Source organism: Somniosus microcephalus, chromosome 2 (genome assembly GCF_052327205.1).
Source record: "Somniosus microcephalus isolate GS21.2 chromosome 2, FLI_Smic_1.0, whole genome shotgun sequence".
In the NCBI taxonomy this organism is placed as follows: Eukaryota; Metazoa; Chordata; class Chondrichthyes; order Squaliformes; family Somniosidae; genus Somniosus; species Somniosus microcephalus.
Genome location: NC_140988.1, coordinates 248,754,443 through 248,777,727, shown reverse-complemented (window position 1 = coordinate 248,777,727; position 23,285 = coordinate 248,754,443). Strand labels below are relative to the sequence as shown.

General features: G+C 41.5%; 1 protein-coding gene across 1 annotated transcript in view; it reads left to right on the top strand.

Moving 5' to 3' along the window:
* The first annotated feature begins 278 nt into the window (after positions 1-278).
* mtus1b (microtubule associated tumor suppressor 1b) overlaps positions 279-23,285 on the top strand; it is a 215,240-nt gene continuing 192,233 nt past the window's right edge. The window contains exon 1 of the mRNA XM_085970777.1: positions 279-359. The gene's annotated coding sequence lies outside the window, so the exon portion shown is untranslated. The remainder of the gene's footprint in view (positions 360-23,285) is intronic.

Genomic DNA, 23,285 nt, shown 5'->3' with positions numbered 1-23,285 from the left:
TAAACATTGATTTTTTTTGTTGCATTTTCTGACTACTTTAACACCGTGAACAAGGTAGCATTAAATGTTTGTGTATCACTTCATGTTGATATAAGCTTTATGAATTTTTGAATTACAGTTGCAAAGAGAATAAAAGATGTGCGAGAGTACAGTGCAAGAACTGGGCTGTCACGTTGGCTAAGTAAAGGTGTCCACGTCTATAATTGGGCGTTGGGAAGGTTGGAAAAGCACGCGAGGCGCCGGCCGCAGCGAGCTTTGATCTGACCGCGGGTGGGGCGACTCGCGGGAGCGGCCGGGCTCAGCCTGCGACAGGAGCGCCAAGTGGGGCCTGACTTACCGAGTGAGAGCAAGTGGAGAAGGTGTGTTGGACTGCGCTATGTTAGGTTTTGGAGTGTGGAAGATGTGGGTTCGTGTGAGTACATTTCTAATTGCACGCTCCAAAGTGTTTTGAAGTATTATTTGTGAACTCTTGGTGTTTCATTTCCGAATAGGATTTTAAACACCACATCAACAATAATGTAATTGTTTTTTCCTCCGTATCGTTTCGGGTCCAAATTGTAACCAAGGTGATTGTGGGGGTGAGGTGCCGTGATACTTTTTGGATGATGTAGTTTTAGTCAGTGTCTGTTGAAGAACTCCAACTCCCGCAGATCACTGCGGAATCTGTAACTTAAAACAATCCAGGTGTTGCAGCTGCAGCCCGCCGCCCTCGCTTGGGTTCTGGCACCGCCAATGAAACCTGTTCGAACTACGAAAGCAAAGTAACCCCCTTCTTTGAAGGGATCATGAAATGGCGATTTGGCATTTACTTGGATTTAATTTCCTAGTAACAAGTGTACACCGAGTGGCAATCAATGGATTGTATTAATACTTGCAGTAATTTAGTGTGCAACTTCAACTTTTCAATATTCCAATGCCATCTTTCAAGCGATCTCTTGCCTTCCCCCCCGAATGTATTTTAGTAAGAATGTAATTGTAAATCGTTGCGTTTAAATGTGTCGGCTAAGCCATCATTTTTTTGTGTCGTACCAAATACTTTACAAAGGAATATGCACTGAATCAACCGCTACCGGGTAAAGTTGTACTTGGTAATGTGAACGGCAGTACTTTTACTTAAAGAAGGTGCTTGATGAAACAGGAAGTCGAGGTTTTAAAACGTGAACCGAATAAAGTGTTTTAATTGCTAGTTTTGTTTTATTAATTGATATATTATAGAAGAACCAGATTAGTGATTAGCTATTGGCTATAGATGTATATTGCATTCGATCACGCTTCTACGAAATGCTTACGTATTCGAAAGGATTGGCTTCCCAACAGCTGCCAAAATTCCTCCGGGTTAAGGAATAGCTGTTGCAGGGCAACTGAACTTTGTGCCAGCTACTTATCAGTGAGTTGTTTCTAAGTGTTTATTCTGTTTGGTTTGCTAAGCAAGCAAGCAACTCTACATCACTGGGTTATGTCGTAACATACGATTTTATTTCCGCTCGTTACTGTAGCAACTGGCTTCCTTCTATGTAGTAGGTAGATTTTACAGCAATTAAATTCCTATTGTAGAAACTGCTTGTACGCGTGGAATTTTCAACTCGAGAACCACTACCTTTCCCCAAAACCTGACGGCGTAACTTTTTTTGGGGACGATTTGATTTGACACATGCCAAGTTGCTGTGGATGTATATAACTATATATAGATGTGTGGGCCAAACAGTGTCCCTTGGTGTGCATTGCCTTGTTTTGCATTTATTTGCTTTGGTTTGCTGCCTTCTAGCTGTTATTAAATGTGCTAATACACCAGCATAGGATTATACAGTTTGTGAAAATACTGGGAATTGATTGAAGGGGAAGGGAGGGCATATTTTTAAATTTTAATGTCAGTTAGTGATATATTTTGGTAGCAAGAATGAAGAGGGGCAATATATTCTAAGAGGGTGCAGGAGCGGAGAGACCTGGGGATATATGTGCACAAATTGTTGAAGGTGGCAGGGCAGGTTGAGAAAGCTGTTAAAGCATATGGGATCCTGGGCTTCATAAATAGAGGCATAAGAGTACAAAAGCAGCAAACTTATGATGAACCTGTAGAAAACACTGGTCTGACCTCAGCTGGAGTATTGTCCAATTCTGGGCACTGCACTTTAGGAAGGATGTGAAGTCCTTAGTGAGGGTGCAGAAAAGATTTACAAGAATGGTTCCAGGGATGAGGGCCTTCAGTTACATGGATAGATTGGAGAAGCTGGGGTTGTTCTCCTTAGAGCAGAGAAGGTTAAGAGGAGATTTGATAGAGGTGCTCAAAATCATGAGGAGTCTAGAGAGAGAAACTGTTCCCATTGGCAGAAGGGTCGAAAACCAAACTACACAGTTTTAAGATGATTGGCAGAAGAACCAAAAGCGACATGAAGAAAAACTTTTTCACGCAGCAAGTGGTTATGACCTGGAATTCACTGCCTGAAAGGGTGGTGGAAACAGATTCAATCGTGGCTTTCAAACGGGCATTGGATAAGTACCAGAAGGAAAAAAATTTGCAGGGCTACAAGGAAAGTGCAGGGGAGTGGGACTAGCTGAAGTGCTTCTGCAGAGAGCTGGCACAGGCTCGACGAGCCACATGACCTTCTGTGCTGTAACCATTCTATGATTCTAGGGGGAGGAGAAATAGAACCCATCAGCACTGAGCTAGTTGATGGATAGCTTGATGAGTCAAACTCCTGCTGTATTGTTAGCTCTGGCTCAGTTGGGACAACTCTCTGCTGAGTCAGAAGGTTGTGTGTTCATGTCCTAATCCAGAGACTTGAGCACATAATCCAGGCCACCACTCCAGTGCAGTACAGAGTGAGTGGTGGTACAGAACACTGTCGGGAGGTGCTGGCTTTCAGATGCAGCATTAAACCGAGGCCCCGTGGGTGGATGTAAAATATCCCATGGAACTATTTTGAAGAAGAGCGGGGTGTTCTCCCTGGGGTCCTGGCCAACGTTTATCTCTCAAAACACCACTAAAACAGATTATTTGGTCATTATCACATTGCTGTTTGTGGGAGCTTGCTGTGTGCCAATTTGGCTGCTGCTTTCCTATATTACAACACTGACTACACGTCAAGAAGTACTTAATTGGATGTAAAGCACTTTTGGACGTCCTGAACGGCACTATATAAATGCAAGTCTCTTTTCTTGCCCACATATACTGCTGAACAGCAATTGCATCAGTGAAGGTTAGAATTCTCTGCAGCACACTGTTGGAAGAGTCCACAAATTCTTTCAACAGGACATTTTTTGTTGAAAAGCTCTGAATATTAGAGGAGTGAGTAAGAGAATGGCAGTAGACTGTGATTTGTAGTGAAATAACACTACTCCAGAGTTGATAGGTTAAGGAGCTTGATTGAAAGCATTGCCATGCTAACTGTTTTTAAAAAAAAAAAATACAGTATTGTTTTCCCTAGAGAATTGTTGCTGAATGTGTTCTGTAGCATTGCTACCTTACTGCTATTTTTGCTTTTGTTAGAATCTTTCTATTGCAGTTGAATGTAGTTATTTTGGCTTATGTTTCAAGTTTTAAAAACATCACTTATTTCGAACTATTTGTTAATTAACTTGAGCATGTGTGGATTCAATAAACAGTATCCAATTAATGATTGGTAGTGGCTAATGCACATGCTATGTTGCTGTACCTTTTTTGTAATGAGCAACATTTCACATTGCCTAGAACAGACACCACTCTGAATTAAACATATATAGTTATTGGACTCCTGGCTGGCCTCCCACATTCTACCCTACGTAAACTTGAGGTCATACAAAACTTGGCTGCCCAAGTCCCGTTCGCCCATCTCCCCTGTGCTCGCTGACCTACATTGGCTCCTGGTTAAGCAGCGCCTCGATTTCAAAATTCCCATCCTTGTTTTCAAATCCCTCTATGGCCTCGCCCCTTTCTATCTCTGTAATCTCCTTCAGCCCCACAACCCCCCTGAAATATCTGCGCACTTCTAATTCTGCCCTCTTGAGCATCCCTGATTATAATCGCTCAACCTTCGGTGGCTGTGCCTTCTGTTGCTTAGGCCCTAAGCTCTGTAATTCCCTGCCTAAACCTCTCCGCCTCGCTACCCCCTCCTCCTTTTTAAGACGCTCCTTAAAACCTACCTCTTTGACCAAGCTTTTGGTCACCTGCCCTAATTTATTCTTTTGTCTTAAAATACTCCTGTGCAGCACCTTGGGACGTTTTACGATGTTAAAGGTGCCATATAAATACAAATTGTTGTTGGATATATATTTAATATCATTAGCAGTTTGAAAATTTTGAAAACTTACTGCAAAATTAACACTAATTTGGATATTTGCAGTAAACACTAGGAAATTTTGGAGCTTAACTGTTAGGACTATATAGTAGCTTTTGAAAGTTAAATTTCTAATTCTAGAAGCAACTTCTATTTATTGTAGTTTGCTTGCTCCAAAGAGAGGGTGGGGGCAGGTACTGGTGTACCTCTGTAGCATTATTTATCCAAGCGCTTGTTTTGGGAGTGTCATATCGGGCATGCCCGATACGAGTCTCCCAAAACAAGTGCTCTACTCAGAACTCCGACACGGCAAGAGAGCCCCAGGTGGGCAGAGGAAACACTTCAAGGACACCCTCGAAGCCTCCTTGGAAAAAGTGTAACCTCCCCACCGACACCTGGAAATCCCTGGCCCAAGACCGCACAAAGTGGAGGAGAAGCATCCGGGAAGGTGCCGAACACCTCGAGTCTCTTCGCTGGGAGCAAGCGCAAGGAGCGCACGTCAACCCAAGTACCCCACCCACTGTCTGCCCCACCTGTGACAGAGACTGTAGGTCCCCCATTGGACTAGTCAGTCACCTGCGAACTCATTTTTAATGTGGAAGCAAGTCATCCTCAGTTCTGAGGGACTGCCTAAGAAGAAGATGATGATGATGATTTATCCAAGCTTTTTCCCTTCAGTTTGGTTGGAATACTGTGCACCAAGCCTTTGGAAAAAGAGGTAGCTCTGTGGCATGGCAAACTGGGCAGCTATGCTGGTAACTGTTTGGTTCACTGGTGGGCACATAATCTCAGATCTGGTTGAACTTGTATAAATGCTTTGGAATTTTGTGTAGCCATAAATTTATCCCAACAGTTGGAAGTTTTTTTGATGTACTTCACACAGTTGTCCTCAGGACTTTAAATGTGTGGAACTTCTTTCTCCTACTTTGTTTTACCCCCAATAAAGTTTTTTTTTAAAAAGCTAAACACCACTGACTTCCAACTTATTAACCATAATTAGCCACCACCACTAACCCTGGATGGTTATCAGAATTGGTGAAATGTTGTAACTTTTTATTCCCCTACAGCTTGTTGGGGTTTAGGGCTTTTTTCTGTGCTTTTTGTTAACTGCAGTGGTCAGTTTGAGCCTATACTTTGTCTCAACCGCTTCATTATAGTTATTCTGCTTAGCAGTGTAAACTCTTTGGTCACGAGGGTACAATTTCAGAGATTTTCATTTTTTTAATGGTTTGATATCTGAGAGTATTTATAGCACTTTTCACCTCCTTAGGACATCCCAAAGCACTTTACAGCCAATTAAATACTTGCGAAGTGTACTCATTGTAGGGAAATGTGACAGACCATTCTACAGTCCCACCAGCTGCAGTGAAATAAATCGTGGTTTATTGGCATTGATCGAAGGGTCTAGGGAAGAACTCTGGATGAAAAGTTCATCCCTAGATGAACTTGTGCCTCCCCAATTCCCTTTGCCCCACCATTGGCAGCTATGCCTTCAGACATCTAGGCCCTAAGCTCAGGAATTCCCTTCCTAAACCTCCACCTTTTTAAGGACTTATTCAGAACTTGCCTCTGACCAATCTTTTAGTCACTCTTCCTAATATCTCCTTTGGCTTGGTGTCAATTTTTGTCTGATTGCACTTCTGTGAAGCTCCAAGGGATGTTTATCTGTGTTAGAGGCACACTATATATAAATGCAAGTTTTAAATTTGAAGCCGTAATAGAAGTCTATTAAGCTTTGTTCATGTATCATTACTGTCACAAATTCCTCCAGTTCTGTCATATTTCCAATGCTTCTTGAGTTCATGTTTTGGCATCACATAATTTTTTTCATGTCTCCCCAGTGTCGGCTTTTTTTCCTGAGGTCATGCACAGGTTTGTAACTGGGTCCATACCTACCTGATGACTATATATCCTGTGATCCATTTCATCTCCTCTCCACTGCCATCCACCCATCTAGTTTAAATGATCTTTAATTGCAGCTTCTTAAATCCTACTTAAGGTACAGCCTGTACCAGTCTCTTTGTTTTATTCTGAATGTTATGAGTTTTAAAAAATTAAGATAGCATTGTTTTAAGAACACAAGAAATAGGAGCAAGAGTAGGCCATTTGGCCCCTTCAGCCTGCCCTGCCACTTAATGAGATCGTGGCTGATCTGATCTTGGGCTCAGCTCCATTTCGCTGCCTGCTCCCCATAACCCATCACTCCCTTATTGTTCAAAAATCTGTCCCCTGTCCATCTCCACCTTAAATATATTCACTGACCCAGCCTCCACAGCTCTATTGGGCAGAGAATTCCACAGATTTATGACCCTCAGAAGAAATTCCTCCTCATCTCAGTTTTAAATGGGCGACCCCTTATTCTGAAACTATGCCCCCTAGTTCTAGATTCCCCCCATGAGGGGAAACATCTACCTTGTTGAGCCCTCTCAGTATCTCTTATGTTTCAATAAGATCACCTCTCATTCTTCTAAGCTCCAATGAGTATAGGCTCAACTTTCTTCATAAGTCAACCCCTTCATCTCGGGAATCGACCTCGTGAACCTTCTCTGAACTGCCTCCAATGCAAGTATATCCCTCCTTTTTAAATAAGGAGACTGAAACAGGTTGCTAGCCATTTACTTACATCCCTAATTTTATTATTGAGCTCCCCCTTTATTGAACACTGGAAATGTACTGGACAATGCTACTTTGCTTCCTAATCTGAGTTTCAAGGCAATAGGCAATTTCCAATTCCAAGTATTGCAAGTGTATAACTAAAAGACTGTATTCCAAATTACAAAACCTAAAATGAGCATTACAATTTGCACATGAACAGGCCAATCATCTGTTGTAATATTAAGAGCTTTACTTTTTCAAAAATAAATTACAGCTTTTATTTTCTAAGCAGAGTTCTCTTAATCCCAGTGGTAATTTGTTTTAAGTAAATGGGTTATTGCTGATTTTAAAAAAACATTGAGGATAGTAACAGACTTCAGGAGCACATAAACAGACTGGTGAAAGGGGCAGACAAATGGCAGATGAAGTTTAACGCATACAAGTGTAAAGTGATGCATTTTGGTAGGAAGAATGAGGGGAGGCAATATAAACGCAATGGTACAATTTTTAAATGGGGTCCAGGAACAGGGACCTGCGAGGGTACATATGCAAATCTTTTGAAGGTGGCAGGACAAGTTGAGAAGGCTGTTAAAGCCAAAGATGATATATGCTTTTATAATAGAAGTGCGAGTACAAAATCAAGTTATGCTAAAACTTCATAAATCATTGGTTAGGTCCCAGCTGGTGTATTGCATCCAATTCCTGGCACCACACTTTAGGAAGGCTGTCAAGGCCTTGGAGGGTGCAGAGGAGATGAGGGACTTCAGTTATGTGGAGAGACTGGAGAAGCTGGGTTTGTTCTCCTTTTGAGCAGAGACGGTTAAGGGGAGATTTAATAAAGGTGTACAAAATCATGAAGGGGTTTTAGAGTAAATAAGGAGAAACTGTTCCCAGTGGCAGAAGGGTCGGTAACCAGGGACATCGATTAAAGGTAATTGGCGAGATGAGAATTTTTTTTACACCGAGTTATGACCTGGAATGCATTGCTTGCAAGGGTGGTGGAAACAGATACAATGTTAACTTTAAAAAGGGAATTGGATAAATACTTGAAGGAGGGGCAGGACAAGGAAGTAGGATGATTTGGATAGCTTTTTAAAGAGTTGACACAGATACAGTGGGCCAAATGGTGGCCTCCTGTGCTGGATCATTCTATGAACACTGGGGAAGTTCAGGCTTGCTTTTGCACTCTAACCCCACAACCTTATTACTGAATCTCTGGTAATTCTGCACAGGTAGTGAGAATAAGCAAAGCATGTTCATGTATTTACACCAAAGAATCGTCTCGCCTGATAAGTGGATACAAACCGTGTTTTAAGAACTTTCATTTTAGGCAACAGCAAGATTTACTCAAGTTCTTTTTTTATATTTTTAGCATTTCAGCAGTTTAAAGCTGATTGCTAAATAAATGTGCACTCTGCTTCAACTATAACTCTTAATTAATTTGTAGGTGGAAAAATTTACAACCAGTGGGAGAAAGTGGTGTCTGATTCTGACGAACTCTATTCCTGCTTTTCAGCTGATCTGATTGATGCCTCTAATCTCCAGCGGTGGGGGGAAGCTGATTTTTTATTTTAAATTAAATTTCTTAATGTGATCAAGAAGTATAGGTTAAAAACTGTGGCATATCTGAGGCAGGGTACTGCACACAATGGAATGGACAGTTTCAGGTTTAGTTACAACAGCTGCAGATGTAACACTAAACAAGCTAACTTGTGAACTGATACTTAAATGTTGAAAGTATGCTTGGCAGTTTTAATCGTTATGTTTTGCCATTGCAACTTTTATCTCATTAGACTAGTTCTGTCATGTATTGATTTTTCAGTATTCAGCTTTTTCTTTTGTGTGGCCTAAGTGGTTGAAAGCAGTATTCTGTTTCTGTTCATGCTCATCAAAAAAATCGGAGGCATTTAGTCTGTGGATTTTGAAGCTAATGGATTTTGTTTTTACGCAGTGACTTGTGATCTGGAATGCATTGCATGAAATGGTGGTGGAAGCAGATTCAATACTAACTTTCAAAAAGGGAATTGGATATATACTTAAAGGAAAAAATTGCAGGGCTGTGGGACAAATTGGATAGTTTTCTTCGAAGAGCTGGTACAGGCACGATGGACCCAATGGTCGCCTCTGGTGCTGCATAATTCTATGTCTTGCCAATCTGTAATTCTTTGGGGCCAAAAGTGGTGGACAGGTACCATCTTGTTGGATTTTCATTAGGCTTTTGCTATTGTGAAATTAGTGACAAATTAGCTACCTGGGTTGAAGACTGGGCTGGAAATGGAAGTTGATGAAAGGAGAGCTTTGTTGGCAACGGGGTATCACCGTGGTAAAAGCAGGGAATTTAGAATTGACCCTTTTGCGTTAACGTTGTTAAACCAGTAGATGCAAAGCCATGTGGTCAAGTGACAAATGTATAAAGGCGATGAACAGAAACCTGAGATGTAGACTGGTAAAGTATGTCGTCTAATTTTGTTAATGGGGCGTTGGCTGCAAGTTTATTCTTGTCTTGATGCCCAACATGGAATAGTAACTTCCATGCTTAGGTGCTAGGGAAACAAGAGTAACTGCATTTAACGCATGCTATTGATTTTAAGATTTAAGTACTAATGAATGTGGGAAATGGTTGCAGATTGAAGGAAACAATCCTGTATTTGCAGGACAAGGAACCCAGGATTCAGATGTGCAGGCTTTTTTTTCTATGATTTAAATACCTGCTCTAGTGGAATAGCCCACGTATGAACATTTCTAACTTTTTTTTATAGTCTGATGGGGAGGGCTCAGAATCTAAAGGATAATTCTGAGATTTTGCTGTGGAGAAATTTGCAGGCCGGGTCTTTTCCATTTTTGAGAAAAAGAACATGATCCACGAATGTATATCAAAAGTGACTTTAATGTGTTGTCGGCAGAAGTCAAAATTAGATTGTTGAAGTGGGAACAGCTCCTGTGATCTCTTTCATTCCCTTTTCTGAATATGTGCAACAAACAATTAGTAAATTGCTGTCAACTAGTGCTTTCAGAAGGGAGCTGGATAAATGGCTGCCATTTATGAGGATGGTGTGATGAGGGGGAAGGGTCTTGATGTGCTTCTCCCCACAAAGTGGTTGTGCCTCTGGCTGGTTGTGAATTGGAGGCATAATGCTTGGCATGTGGCTCCTGCTGGACTGTATGGAATGCGGAGAAGAGGGTGGTGGTGTATTGGAGTGCTAGCCAGGATTTAATGTCTGTTAATAGTATGGCATCACCACCTTTTGGAGATTAGTGTGGATTCATGATTGAATATACCAGCTGCATAACTTGTGGATTCATTGGACTTTTTGGGCTGAAGGGCAATCTGTTTCTTCCATGGCTTGTGTAGCAAGTTGAAGGTTTATTTCCTGTTTGAGCATTATGTCTCAATTGGCATTGGATGGCTATCTGACGTAAGAAGGCATTTTTTTAATAATGGTGTTCATAAAGATGTTTGGAAGTTTCATAACATAAAAAATAGGAGCAGGAGTAGGCCATTTGGCCCTCTGAGCCTGCTCCGCCATTCAGTAAGATCATGGCTGATCTTCGACCTCATCTCCACTTTCTTGCAATATCCCCATATCCCTTGATTCCCATAATATTCAAAAATCCATTGATTTCTGTCTTGAATATACTCAACGACTGAGCCTCCACAGCCATCTGGGGTAGAGAATTCCAAAGATTCACCACCCTCTGTGAAGCAATTTCTCCTCGTCTCAGTCCTAAATGGTCGACCCCTTATCCTGAGATTATGCCCCTTGGTTCTAGACTCCCCAGCCAGGGAAAACATCCTCCCTGCATCTACCCTGTCAAGCCTTGTAAGAATTTTGTATGTTTCAATGAGATCACTTCTCATTCTTCTAAACTCTAGAGAATATAGGCCCAGTCTACTCAATCTCTCCTCATAGGACAATCTCCCCCATCCTAGGAATCAGTCTAGTTGCACTCCCTCTATGGCAAGTATATCCTTCCTTTAGGTAAGGAGACCAAACCTGTATACGCTACTTCAGGTATGGTCTCACCAGGGCCCTATATAATTGCAGTAAGACGTCTTGACTCTTATACTCAAATCCTCTTGTAATAAAGGCCAACATACCATTTCCTTTCCTAATTGCTTGCTGTGCCTGCCTGTTAACTTTGTGATTCTTGTACAAGGACACTCGGGATGCTCTGAACACCAACATTTCCCAATCTGTCTCCATTTAAAAAATACTCTGCTTTTCTATTTTTTTTCTACCCAAGTGGATAACTTTCTCATTTCTCCGCATTATATTCCATTTGCCATGTTCTTGCCCACTCACTTAGCCTGTCTATATCCCCTTGAAGCCTCCTTGCATCCTCCCCACAACTTCTATTCCCACCCAGCTTTGTATCATCAGCAAATTTGGATATATTACATTTGGTCCCCTCCTCACTATCTACATCAATGATTTGGAATAGCTGAGGCCCAAGCACTGATCCTTGCGGTATCCCACTAGTTATAGCCTGCCAACCAGAAAATGACCTGTTTATTCCTACTCTGTTTTCTGGCCATTAACCAATCCTCAATCCATGCTGGTATATTACCCCCAATCCCATGAGCCCTGTTTTGTTTAATAACCTCTTGTGTGGCACCTTATCAAATGCCTTCTGAAAGTCCAAATACACCACATCCACTGGTTCCCCCTTATCTGTTCTGTTAGCTACAACCTCAAAACACTAACCAATTTGTCAAACACGATTTCCCTTTCATAAATCCGTGTTGCCTCTGCCCAATCCTATTATTATTTAAGTGCCCTGTTACCACGCCGTTATTAATTGATTCTAGCATTTTCCCTACTACTGATGTCAGGCTAACTGGTCTGCAGTTCCCTGCTTTCTCTCTTCCCTCCTTTCTTAAATAGTGGGGTTACATTTGCCACCTTCCAAGCTGTGGGAACTGTTCTAGAATCTATGGAATTTTGGAAGATGACAACCAATGCATCCACTATCTAGCCACCTCTTTCAAACCCTAGGATACAGGCCATCCGGTCCAGGAGATTTATCGGCTTTCAGTCCCATTAATTTCACCAGTACTTTTTTTACTAATGCTAATTTCTTTCAGATCCTCATTCTCGCTAGAGCGTTGGCTCGCCACTATTTCTAGGAAGTTTTTGGCGTCTTCTTCCGTGAAGGCAGACCCAAAGTATTTGTTTAATTTCTCTGCCATTTCTTTATTCCCTATCATTTCCCTTTAATGTCCAAGCCTTTCCATGTACGCACATCACTATAGCAGGGCGGAGGGTGGGAGTTACGACTGAACAATCACTGAAATTCAGTAAGACACTTCTCAATGTGTGCTCAGATCTGTCCAATAAGGGGCACTTTTTGAAAAAGTGATTTCACTGTATGACAACATATTACCAGAAACTCCACATGGACATTGGCTAAACCTCTCAAGTGCCCACCCTTGTGTGGTGTTAGTTGGTATGCTTGCAGTAGAATGAGGGGAAGTGTGAAGGTTGGCTAGTGAGATGGGGAAGTGATAAAGTAGATAGAGACAATAGCAAAATACTGCAGATGCTGGAAATCTGAAATAACAGAACGCTGGATGCTGTCTGGCCTGCTGAGTTTTTCCAGCGTTTTCTGTTATTTAAGTAGATAGCGAGGGTTTGGTGGAGGTGCAAGGTAAGTTGGTGTCCTGGGGAGGTCTCTTCTTCCCTTGGAAGGGAAGAGAACCTCCCTGCATACTGTGACTCACTCCATAAGCATATGGAGGGTTCATTGGAGAGCCTGGGTGCAAGAGTTTACCTTTGTGCAGTGATTGTTGGTGTTTTCAGCACCTTAATGCTGTCAAACACTGAAAAATCAACTGTCAAAATAAAATTGTGCATGGTCCCTTTAAGGAAACCGGCTATGACGTGTCATCAATTTACATAATCAGACCTGCTTCCTGTTAATTGGCTGGTGCCAATCAAGGGAAAATCATGTCTGCAGAGCAGAGGCAGCTGGGGGCGGAACTGGAACCTGGAAACCAGCTGACCCGCCCCCATTGCGACACCGATGAGAAAATCGCGGCCAAAGTATTTGTTTAATTTCTCTGCCATTTCCTTATTCCCCATTTATAATTTCTCCTGTCTCAGCCTGTAAGGGACCCATATTTACTTTTGCTAATCTTTTCCTTTTTTTACATTCCTTTTTTTACATACCTAATAGAAGCTTTTACAGTCTGGTTTTTATGTCTCTCGCTAGTTTATTCTCGTATTCTATTTTCCTTTTCTTTATCAATTTCTTGTTCCTCCTTTGCTGAATTCTAAAATCCTCCCAATCTTCAGGCTTACTGCTCTTTTTGGCAACATGATAAACCTCTTCCTTTGATCTAATACTATCTTTAACTTCTCTTGTTAGCTGCGGTTGGACCACTTTTCCTGTGGGGTTTTTGTGCCTTAAAGGAATGTATATTTGTTGTAAATTATGTATTAATTCTTTAAATGCTAGCCATTGCTTCTCTACTGTCATACCTTTTTAATGTAGTTTCCCAATCTACCTTAGTCAACTCGCCCCTCATACCTACGTAGTTTGCTTTTAGATTTAAGACCCTAGTTTCAGATTTAACTAAATCACTTTCAAACTCAATATAAAATTCTATCATATCACTCTGCCCTATAAGCTCCTTTACTACAAGTTATTAACTAACCCTTTCTCATTGCACAATACTAGATCTAAAATAGCCTGTTCCCTAGTTGGCTCCTCAACATACTGATCTAGAAAACTATCTTGCATACATTCCATGAATTCATCCTCCACTCTATTACTGCAAATTTGGTTTGCCCAGTCTATATGTAGATTAAAGTCCCCCATGATTACTGTATTACCCTTGTTACATGCACCTCTAATTTCCTGATTTATACTTTGCCCTACATTACAACTACTGTTAGGGGGCCTATAAACAACTCCCACCAATGTTTTCTGCCGCTTGCTGTTTCTTAGCTCCACCCAAACTGATTCTCCTTCTTGATTTTCGGAGCTAAGATCCTTTTCTTTCTACTGACTTTATCCCATCCTTCATTATCAGGGCTAACCCTCCTTTTCCATTTGGCCTATCTCTTCTAAAAGTTATGTATCCTGGAATATTTAGTTTCCAACCTTGGCAACTTTGCAAACATGTCTCTATTATGGCTATTAAATCAAACATGTTAATTTCTATTTGCGCTGTTAATTCATCTATTTTGTTGCGACTGCCTTGCGCATTCAGATATAATGCCTTTAGCTTTGACTTATTTCTATTTTCCCCTGATGTCAACTTAGTCACTGTGATGCCTTATTACCTTTGTTACACTCTGTCCCTTCCTGACCCACTCTACTTATTTTTACTCAAAACTCTACTCTAGAGCCTTGACATTTCAACTGCTTTTAAATTTACTCTTTCCTAAATCCTCCCACCCCCTCCCCCCTTCATCATTAGTTTAAAGCCCTGTCTACTGCCCTAGTTATTCAGTTCACCAGGACACTGGTCCCAGCCTGGTTTTAAGTGGAGCCTGTCTCCACAGAACAGCTCCCTCTTTCCCCAGTACTGGTTCCAGTGCCCCATGAACGAAAACCCCTTCCTCCCACACCACTCTTAGAGCCATGCATTTGAACCTCTAATCTGTTTGTCCCTATGCCAATTTGCATGTGGCTCAGGTAACAATCCAGAGATTATTACCTTTTTGAGATTCTGCTTTTTAATTTGGATCCTAGCTCCTCATTCCCTCAGCAGAACCTTATTCCTAGTTCTACCTATGTCGTTGGTTCCTACGTGGACCATGACAGCTGGATCCGACCTCTCCCACTCCTAAATCTCTTTCCAGCCACGAGGAGATGTCTTTAACCCTGGCACCGGGCAGTCAACACAATCTTCGGAACTCTGTCGCGGCTGCAGAGAACAGTATCTATCCCCATGGCTTTACTGTTTCCTACCACAACTACATTCCCTTTCACTCCCCCCACTTGAATGGCCTCCTGCACCATGGTGCCACGGTCAGCTTGCTTATCCATCCTATAGGCTTTTCCCTCATCCACACAGGCAGCAAGAACCTCATACCTGTTGGATAAGGGCAAAGGCTGAGGCTCCTCCTGCACTGCACCTGGGGTCCCCTTACCTACCTGAGTTGCAATCACACCCTCCTGTCCCTCTCCCTGACCACTAACCAGGCCTGTACCACTACCTAACCTAAGGGGTGTGATTGCCTCCTGGATCAAAGTGTCCAGGTAACTCTCCCCATCCCTGATGCCCTGCAATGTCTGCACCTCAGACTCCAGCTCAAAAACCCTGAGCTGAAGTTCCTCAAGATGCAGGCACTTACTGCAAATGTGGTTGTCCAGGATCACAATGCTCTCCACAAACTCCCACATGCTGCAGTTGAGGCACACCTCCTGCACTGCCATCCCTATATGACCTTGTTTTATTTAGTTAAATTTAATTAAATTTGTAATTAGGTAACTTAGTTTATAGTGCAGTTTCTTGACTAATTACTTGATGTAGATTAAGTTAAGGATACTGAAATTAAATACAGTATCTAGCTGTAACACAAAGCACTACAAGTAGTGTAGGCAAAAAGCAACAACTCCTTCACCCTCTTCAAATTCCTACTCTTTCCAAATTCCCAACTGTTCAGGTCCACTCCATTTAATCCAGCTCTCAATTTCAATCATGTCACTTTGCTGTCCATCTTTCAAAATACTCTATTGCTTCCACTTATGAAAATTGTGTGTTGCAATCATGCTCACTTCAAGCTATTCTTTATCTGCTTCATGTATATAAACATGTTCCTATTATAATTTAACACTTGAAAAATATGTTTCTTGAATTTCTTCGATGACTTTTGGAACTTTTGCTCATGGCTAATTTGATTTTAATACCTAGCCAAAGTCTTCTGATTAATTTTGGAACTGATGACAAGTTTGGTAAATTCTAAATATTAAATGGGATAGTGCAGTAATCAATTTTTGTTGCTGTTTGGTGTTTCATGAACACACTTGTATGTGTTTTGTTGCTGATTTCCCTTCCTGCTGGAGGTTGAAAACTGCAATCTGTTGATGGTGTAAGAACAGTTCAAGCTGCCACTTGGATTAAGCATTTGATATTGATAATCTTAAGCCAAATTCATAACTTAGCATTGTGATAGTCAAACACATGGAACCTAGAAATGCTTTCACTGTTAACAATGGCACAAATTTGCATTTTTTAAATTATACATAAGGACTCAATTTCAGCTCTCTGGAGGCCATGTACATAGGAACAGGAGGAGGCCATTGAGCCCCTCGAGTCTGTTCTGTCATTCCATGAGATCATGGCTGATCTGCGACCTAACTCTCTCTCCCTGCCTTTGGCCCATATACCTTTGGTTAACAAACGATCGATCTCTGATTTTAAATTAACAAATGATCTAGCATCAAATGCCATTTGCGGAAGTGTTCCAAACTTCTACCACCCTTTGTGTGTAGAAGTGTTTCTTCATTTCACTCCTGAAAGGTCTGGCTCTAATTTTTAGACTATACCCCCTAGTCCGACACTCCCCAACCAGCAGAAACAGTTTCTCTCTATCTACCCTATCTGTTCCCTTTCATATCTTAAACTTCGATCAGATCACCCTTTAATCTTCTAAATTCTAGGGAATGCAACCCTAATTTGTGTAATCTCTCCTCGTAACTTATCCCTTGAATTCTGGGTATCATTCTGGTAAACCTACACCACTCCCTCCAAGGCCAATATATCCTTCCCAAGGTGTGGTGCCCAGAACTGCTCACAATACTCCTGGTGTGGTCTAACCAGGGTTTTGTATAGCTGCATAACTTCTACCCCTTGTATTCTAGTCCTCTAGATATAAAGGCCAGCATTCCATTAGCCTTTTTGATTATTTTCTGTAAATGTTCATGACATTTTAATGATCTATGTACCTGGGCCACCAAGTCTCTTTGGACCTCCACTGTTTTTAGCTTTTCACCATTTAGAAAGTACCCTGTTCTATCCTTTTTTTAGGCCCAAAGTGGATGACCTCCCATTTGCTTACATGGAAATCCATTTGCCACAGTTTTGCCCATTCACTTAATCTGTTGATATCCCTTTGTAATTTTATGCTTTCTTCTACACTGCCTACAATGCTGCTTATCTTTGTGTCATCCTCTTGCATATCTAATAGCTGTCAGTGTGAGCTGTTTAAGGCCGTGAAGCAGGCCAGCATCTGATGTAATGTGCTGCAGACATTCAAAGTTTAAGAAATGCCTTTAATAGAGGAAGTTCTTTCTACACATGATCCATTGCGAATGTAAGCTGTTGCAGTTTGCCAACAAATTGAAGAATGATTCAATAACATGGATGCTTATTTTAAGTTCAAGAAAGCCATTAAAGCTGTAGGTGGATTGTAAGCTAGTGCAATACAAGAACTGCAAGACACACTCATCCTCATGTCAGTACATCTTTTCCCACAATGATCTCCACATGATGCTGGTTGTTCTGGTCTAACCCCACAACCTCTATGTATTTAACAGGAATTTAGACAACATGTTTGGAGTGTACATCAAGTATAGCAAGTTGGGATGGGCTCTGAATCCTCTAGTAAACATAGAAGATAGGAGCAGGAGTAGGCCATTCGGCCCCTCGAGCCTGCTCCGCCATTCAATGCGATCATGGCTGATCATCCAAATTCAGTACCCGGTCCTTGCTTTCTCCCCATACCCCTTGATCCCTTTAGCCTTAAATATATCCAACTCCTTCTTGAATATATTTAATGTATTGGCCTCTACTGCCTTCTGTGGTGGAGAATTCCACAGGTTCACCACTCCTCCCGGGTGAAGAAATTCCTCCTCATTTCTGTCCTAAAAGGCTTACCCCTTATCCTTAGACTGTGACCCCTGGTTCTGGACCCCCCGACCATCGGGAACATCCTCCCTGCATCTCGTCTGTCCAGTCCTGCCAGAATTTTAGAAGTTCCAATGAGATCCACTCATTCTTCTAAACTCCAGCGAGTACAAGCCCAATCGACCCAATCTCTCCTCGTATGTCATTCCTGCCATCCCAGGTATCAGCCTGGTGAATCTTTGCTGAACTCCTTCCATGGCAAGAATATCCTTCCTCAGATAAGGTGACCAAAACTGCACACAATACTCAAGATGTGGTCTCTCCAAGGCTCTGTACAACTGCAGCAAGACATCCTTGTTCCTGTACTCAAACCCTCTTTTTGCTATGAAGGCCAACATACCATTTGCCTTCTTAACCGCCTGCTGCACCTGCATGCTTACCTTCAGCGACTGGTGCACCAGGACACCCAGGTCTTGTTGCACTTCCCCTTCTCCCACTCTATTGCCATTCGGATAATCTGCCTTCCTGTTTTTGCCACCAAAGTGGATAACCTCGCATTTATCCACTATGTTGCATCTGCCATGCTTCTGCCCAATCACCCAACCTTTCCAAATCATCCTGTAGTTTCTCAGCATCCTCCTCACAGCACACATGACCACCCAGCTTTGTGTCGTCTGCAAATTTGGAGATATTACATCTAGTTCCCTTATCTAGATCATTAATATATATTGTGAATAGCTGGGGTCCAAGGACCGATCCCTGCGGTACCCCACTAGTCACTGCCTGCCACTCGGAAAAAGATCCGTTTATTCCAACTCTTTGCTTTCTATCTGCCAGCCAGTTCTCTATCCAAGTCAATACCTTGCCCCCAATCCCATGTGACTTAACTTTACACGCTAATCTCTTATGTGGGACCTTATCGAAAGCCTTCTGAAAATCCAAATACACCACATCCACTGGTTCTCCCTTATCTGTTTTACTAGTTACATCCTCAAAAAATTCCAGTAGATTAGTCGAGCACGATTTACCTTTTGTAAATCCATGTTGACTTTGTCCGATCCTGTCACTGTTTTCCAAGTGCTCTGCTATTACATCTTTTATAATAGACTCTAGCATTTTCCCCACTACCGATGTCAGGCTTACCGGTCTATAATTCCCTGTTTTCTCTCCTTTTTTGAATAGTGGGGTAACATTAGCTACCCTCCAATCCATGGGTACTGTTCCAGATTCCATCGAATGTTGGAAGATGATCAGCAATGCATCTACTATTTCTAGGGCCACTTCCTTAAGTACCCTAGGATGTAGATTACCAGGCCCTGGGGATTTATCGGCCTTCAATCCCATCAATTTCCGTAACACCATTAGCTTGATTCAAGTCCACTAAAATGACTTTTTCTATCTTGAACATCAGTGGGAGTGTTTGGGATTTCCTTAACGGGTACAAGTTTGATATTCTAACATTTTGGTATCTGGATAATCCTAGGCTTCAAGTTTCACATTAAATATGGTATTGCAGATATTCTGTTGTTTATCAAACAACAATACAAAAATAGTAAGTAGAATTGCAACAGATTTGCAGAAACAGTACAGAATGGCCTAGACTTTCCCCGGTTTGCACTAGTTTTCAGTGAAACTGGCCAAACTAGCGCAGAATATTTCCGCAAATGGAGTCTGTTTACAGCCATTCAATGAGGCTCTTCAAATTGAGATCCTTATCTTTAGATGCACAGGCACTGGTAGGCACATTTTAAAAGTTTTTACATATTAAAAAATATTTAACATTAAGAATCAGCCAGTGTACATCAATAAAACTAGTAAATGGTTCCATATACAGTAGTTTGTCATTTTCTGTCATTTAAAATCAAGTTACTCGGGTGGAGGAAAAGACACATTATTAAAAAAAAAAAAAAATTATAAATCCATTTTGAGCTATCAATAAAACTAAATAAAAATAAATCGGGTTACCATTCTTAAATACGTCAATGTAAAAAAAAAAACTTGTATTCTATTACACTGACCTTTGACCCCGCTGTCCTTGCAAACTATCGACCCATCACCAACCTTTTCCTCTCGAGTCCTTGAACATGCTGTCTTCCCCCTAAATCCATGCCCATCTTTCCTGGAACTCTGGTTTCCGCCCCTGCCACAGTACCAGAACACCCCTTATCAAAGTCACAAATGCCTGTGTGACTGATCATTGGTAATCTATTCCTCCTTGTTCTCTTGACCTGTGCAGCCTTTGACACGGTTAATCACAGCATCCTCTTCTGCGCCTCTCCTCCGTCGTCCAGCTGGGTGCACTCACCTGGTTCCATTCTTATCTATTCCATTGTAGCCAGAGAATAACGTGCAATGGCTTCTCTACCCGCTCCCACACTGTTGCCTCTGGTGTCCCCCAAGGATCTATCCTTGGCCCCCCTCCTATTTCTTATCGATATGCTGCCCCTTGACGACATCTTCCGAAAAAAACAGCGTCAGTTTCCACATGTACGCTGACCTTGACCCCTTCCACTGTCTCTAAATTGTCAGATTGTTTATCTGACCTCCAGTACTGGATGAGCAGAAATTCCCTCCAACTAAATATTGGGAAGACCAAAGCCGTTGTCTTCAGTCCCTGCCACAAACTCCGTTCCCCAACCGCCGACTCCATCCCTCTCCCTGGCTCTCTGAGGCTGAACCAGACTGTTCGCAACCCTGGTGTCATATTTGCCCCCAAGATGAGCTTCCGACCACCTATCTACTTTTGGTCATCTGCCCTAATATCCTCTTGCAGCTGTCAAATTTTGTTTATGCTCCTGCAAAGTGCCTTGGGACCTTTCACTTCGTCAAAGGTGCCAAATAAATGCAAGTTTTTGTTGGTTCACGGAAGATTTTTTGGTTATGATTGTACAAATGAATTTTAGTGGAAACTTGAACTGTAACCTAACCAGCACAACTTGCGCCCAATTTTCCATTTACGCCCAAAACACAAACTCTACCCCAATTTCTTTTGCCTCTGTCAACAGTTCCGCAAAGTGCATTGTTACATGAATGCATACATTTTCATGAAGAATCCTGTGTTGAGATTTTTGTAAACCGCTTGCATCTCCACCTTCTGGATAAAAACTTGCCCAAGGGTTGTTGTCTTTCACTTTTAAATCATTCTGCTGTACTTTGTATTCTTGCTAATGTAGTTCTGGAAAGTAGACTTGCTGTGCAACGCTTGGTGCTAATTTAGCCTGACCGATCAGACCCTCCCATTTTAGTGACGAAAGCAACCAGTTGCTGCTGCTGAATTTTGGCTCAGTTGCTCGATTGGACCTTGAACTGCCGCATAGGAATATTACTACGTTGAGAAAGGGGCAGCCTACAGCGAGGTGTCTGCAGATTTTAGTGATGAAGTATTGCCAAGACTTGGCATTCCACACTGTCTGAAAAAGTGAATGCTTGCCCTTATTGCTGCATGGCTGAGTTAATCCACAAAAAAAAGAGCAGTCCCATGGGAGAGCCCTTAATGCAAGCTGATGGTTTGGTTTACAGTACATCTCCATTTCTAGAATGTCGCAATCGACAAAGCAGCTAAAGTAAAGCTGCAGTATAATGAGTGCACTGAGTAAAGTACTGGCAGGCAGAGGAAGCTTTCATGATTTGACTCATTGCTTTTTAACTTGCTGTCCTTTACACGATACATGTTTCATGGTAAGTTGCTATTTATTCTACCAGTGTTGATTCCTCCTGGTTGTAAATTTTATTAGATGTGCTGCTCTTGAGTGCATTCCAGCAACCTTGTTTTTTTAACTGCTTCCAGACCACAATCCAAACTGGAAAACTTCTATATGGTGGGTTATGATAAACTACTTAAAAGTTAAGTGCAGGGATGTCTGACGTATCATAATGGCCAAAGTTTTCTGAAAAAACTGCTGAAATAGTGTGAAGTTTAAAAGAGCTGGACTGAGGGTGAATGGGGGCAGTTTGGTTGTGCTTTGTAGAATTAATAATTTTGGTAATGAGTCCCCAGCCAGAAGTTCAATTTATATTTTTTTAAAAACCCCAACCGTTAATAAATTTTTGTGGCTAGCTTATCCTCCCTCCCTAATTAGAAAATTGTTGCCTAAATTCAACATGATGTAACTTTTTGTTGCTGTTTACCTGTTTGGCACAAAGACATGGTTGTCTTCAGACTGCAAGCTGTTGAGATGTGCTGCTCTTTTTGTGTCCTAAAAATAACTGGGTGGTTTAGAAGGTGATGACCAGTTTTTCATTGCATTGATCTTGACCATTTAGCAAAAGTTTATTTTTATGTAGTGGAGAGGAGAATTCTGATTGTGAATCATTGTTCGCCTTGCAAATTGATCTATAGAGCCAAGCAAAGTCATGTCCTAAAAGGAGTTGCAACAGAAAGGTGATCTGGAACCTGCTTTAATGGTCAATGCAAACTTGTTACTCTTCCACTACATCTTCAAGTTTGCAGGCTGTCTGTCACACAAATAATGTTCTTTTTTTAAGAGCATATTTTAGTAAATGAGCATGACTTACGTTTTCAATACAAATTTAGGTTAGAATGAATCACAGCAACCTGACTTTCAGGATGTTATGTGGTAGTATCACTGTTCTATTGGTTGCCGAATGCTCGGTGCTATATATGGTCTTGTGCTCATTTTAAAAACTTCCACTGGGGTAAGGGAGCCAGAATTTGTGTAAAAGCATCAACATTGGTAAAGGTCTGAAGATATCCGGCAAGATTGCACTCCTGCCTTCAGAGAAACTGTTTGAATTTAGTCTTTTGTAGAAATGGTGTAGATTTGACGAGAAGAATTATTATAGTAACGGTTTCTCAAGCAAAAACTTTTTGAGGCTGATTTTTATTTTGGGAGCAGTAGTCAAGAGTTTCAATCAGACTGTTACAGGAACTTGGGCTGCCCAACATGGTGATTGCCTACTGTGGTGCTTTTGTTTTTTTTAAAAAAAGCACTTTTTAAAAAATTGGTTACTTTGACCTATGACCATTTATAACAAAGCTTTTCTTGACGTGATTAAATTGTTGGAATTATCGAAGATGACGACCCATTTGTAATGTCTTTTATTGCAATTTATTCTTTTGTTACATATTGCTCGCTGCACACAATGCACTGTAATAATGAGGTAAAGCTGAATTTGAGTAAAAGCATTTCAAGATATTGAGGGGAACAGATAGGGTAGATCGAGAAACTATTTTGCTGGTTAGGGAGTCTAGGACTAGGGGGCATAGTCTAAAAATGAGAGCCAGGCCTTTTCAGGAGTGAAATTAGGAAACACTTCTACACACAAGGTGGTAGACGTTTGGAATTTTCCTGCAAATGGCAATTGATGCTCGATCACTTGTTAATTTTAAATTGGAGATTGATAGCTTTTTGTTAACCAAAGGTATTAAGGATTATGGGCCAGAGGCAGGTATATGGCATAAGGTTGCAGATCAGCCATGATCTCATTGAATGGCGGAACAGGCTCAAGGGGCTAAATGGCCTACTCCTGGTCCTATGTTCCTATTGAATTATGCAGTCCATTTTGTCAATCTCTACAGAGCCATTAATCGATTTTTAAAATTGCTCCTTGTTCTGAGGAATTATAAGCCTCCTTGAATCCATTGCCAGAGTGGAAGTTGATGTAGTGTTTTTCTT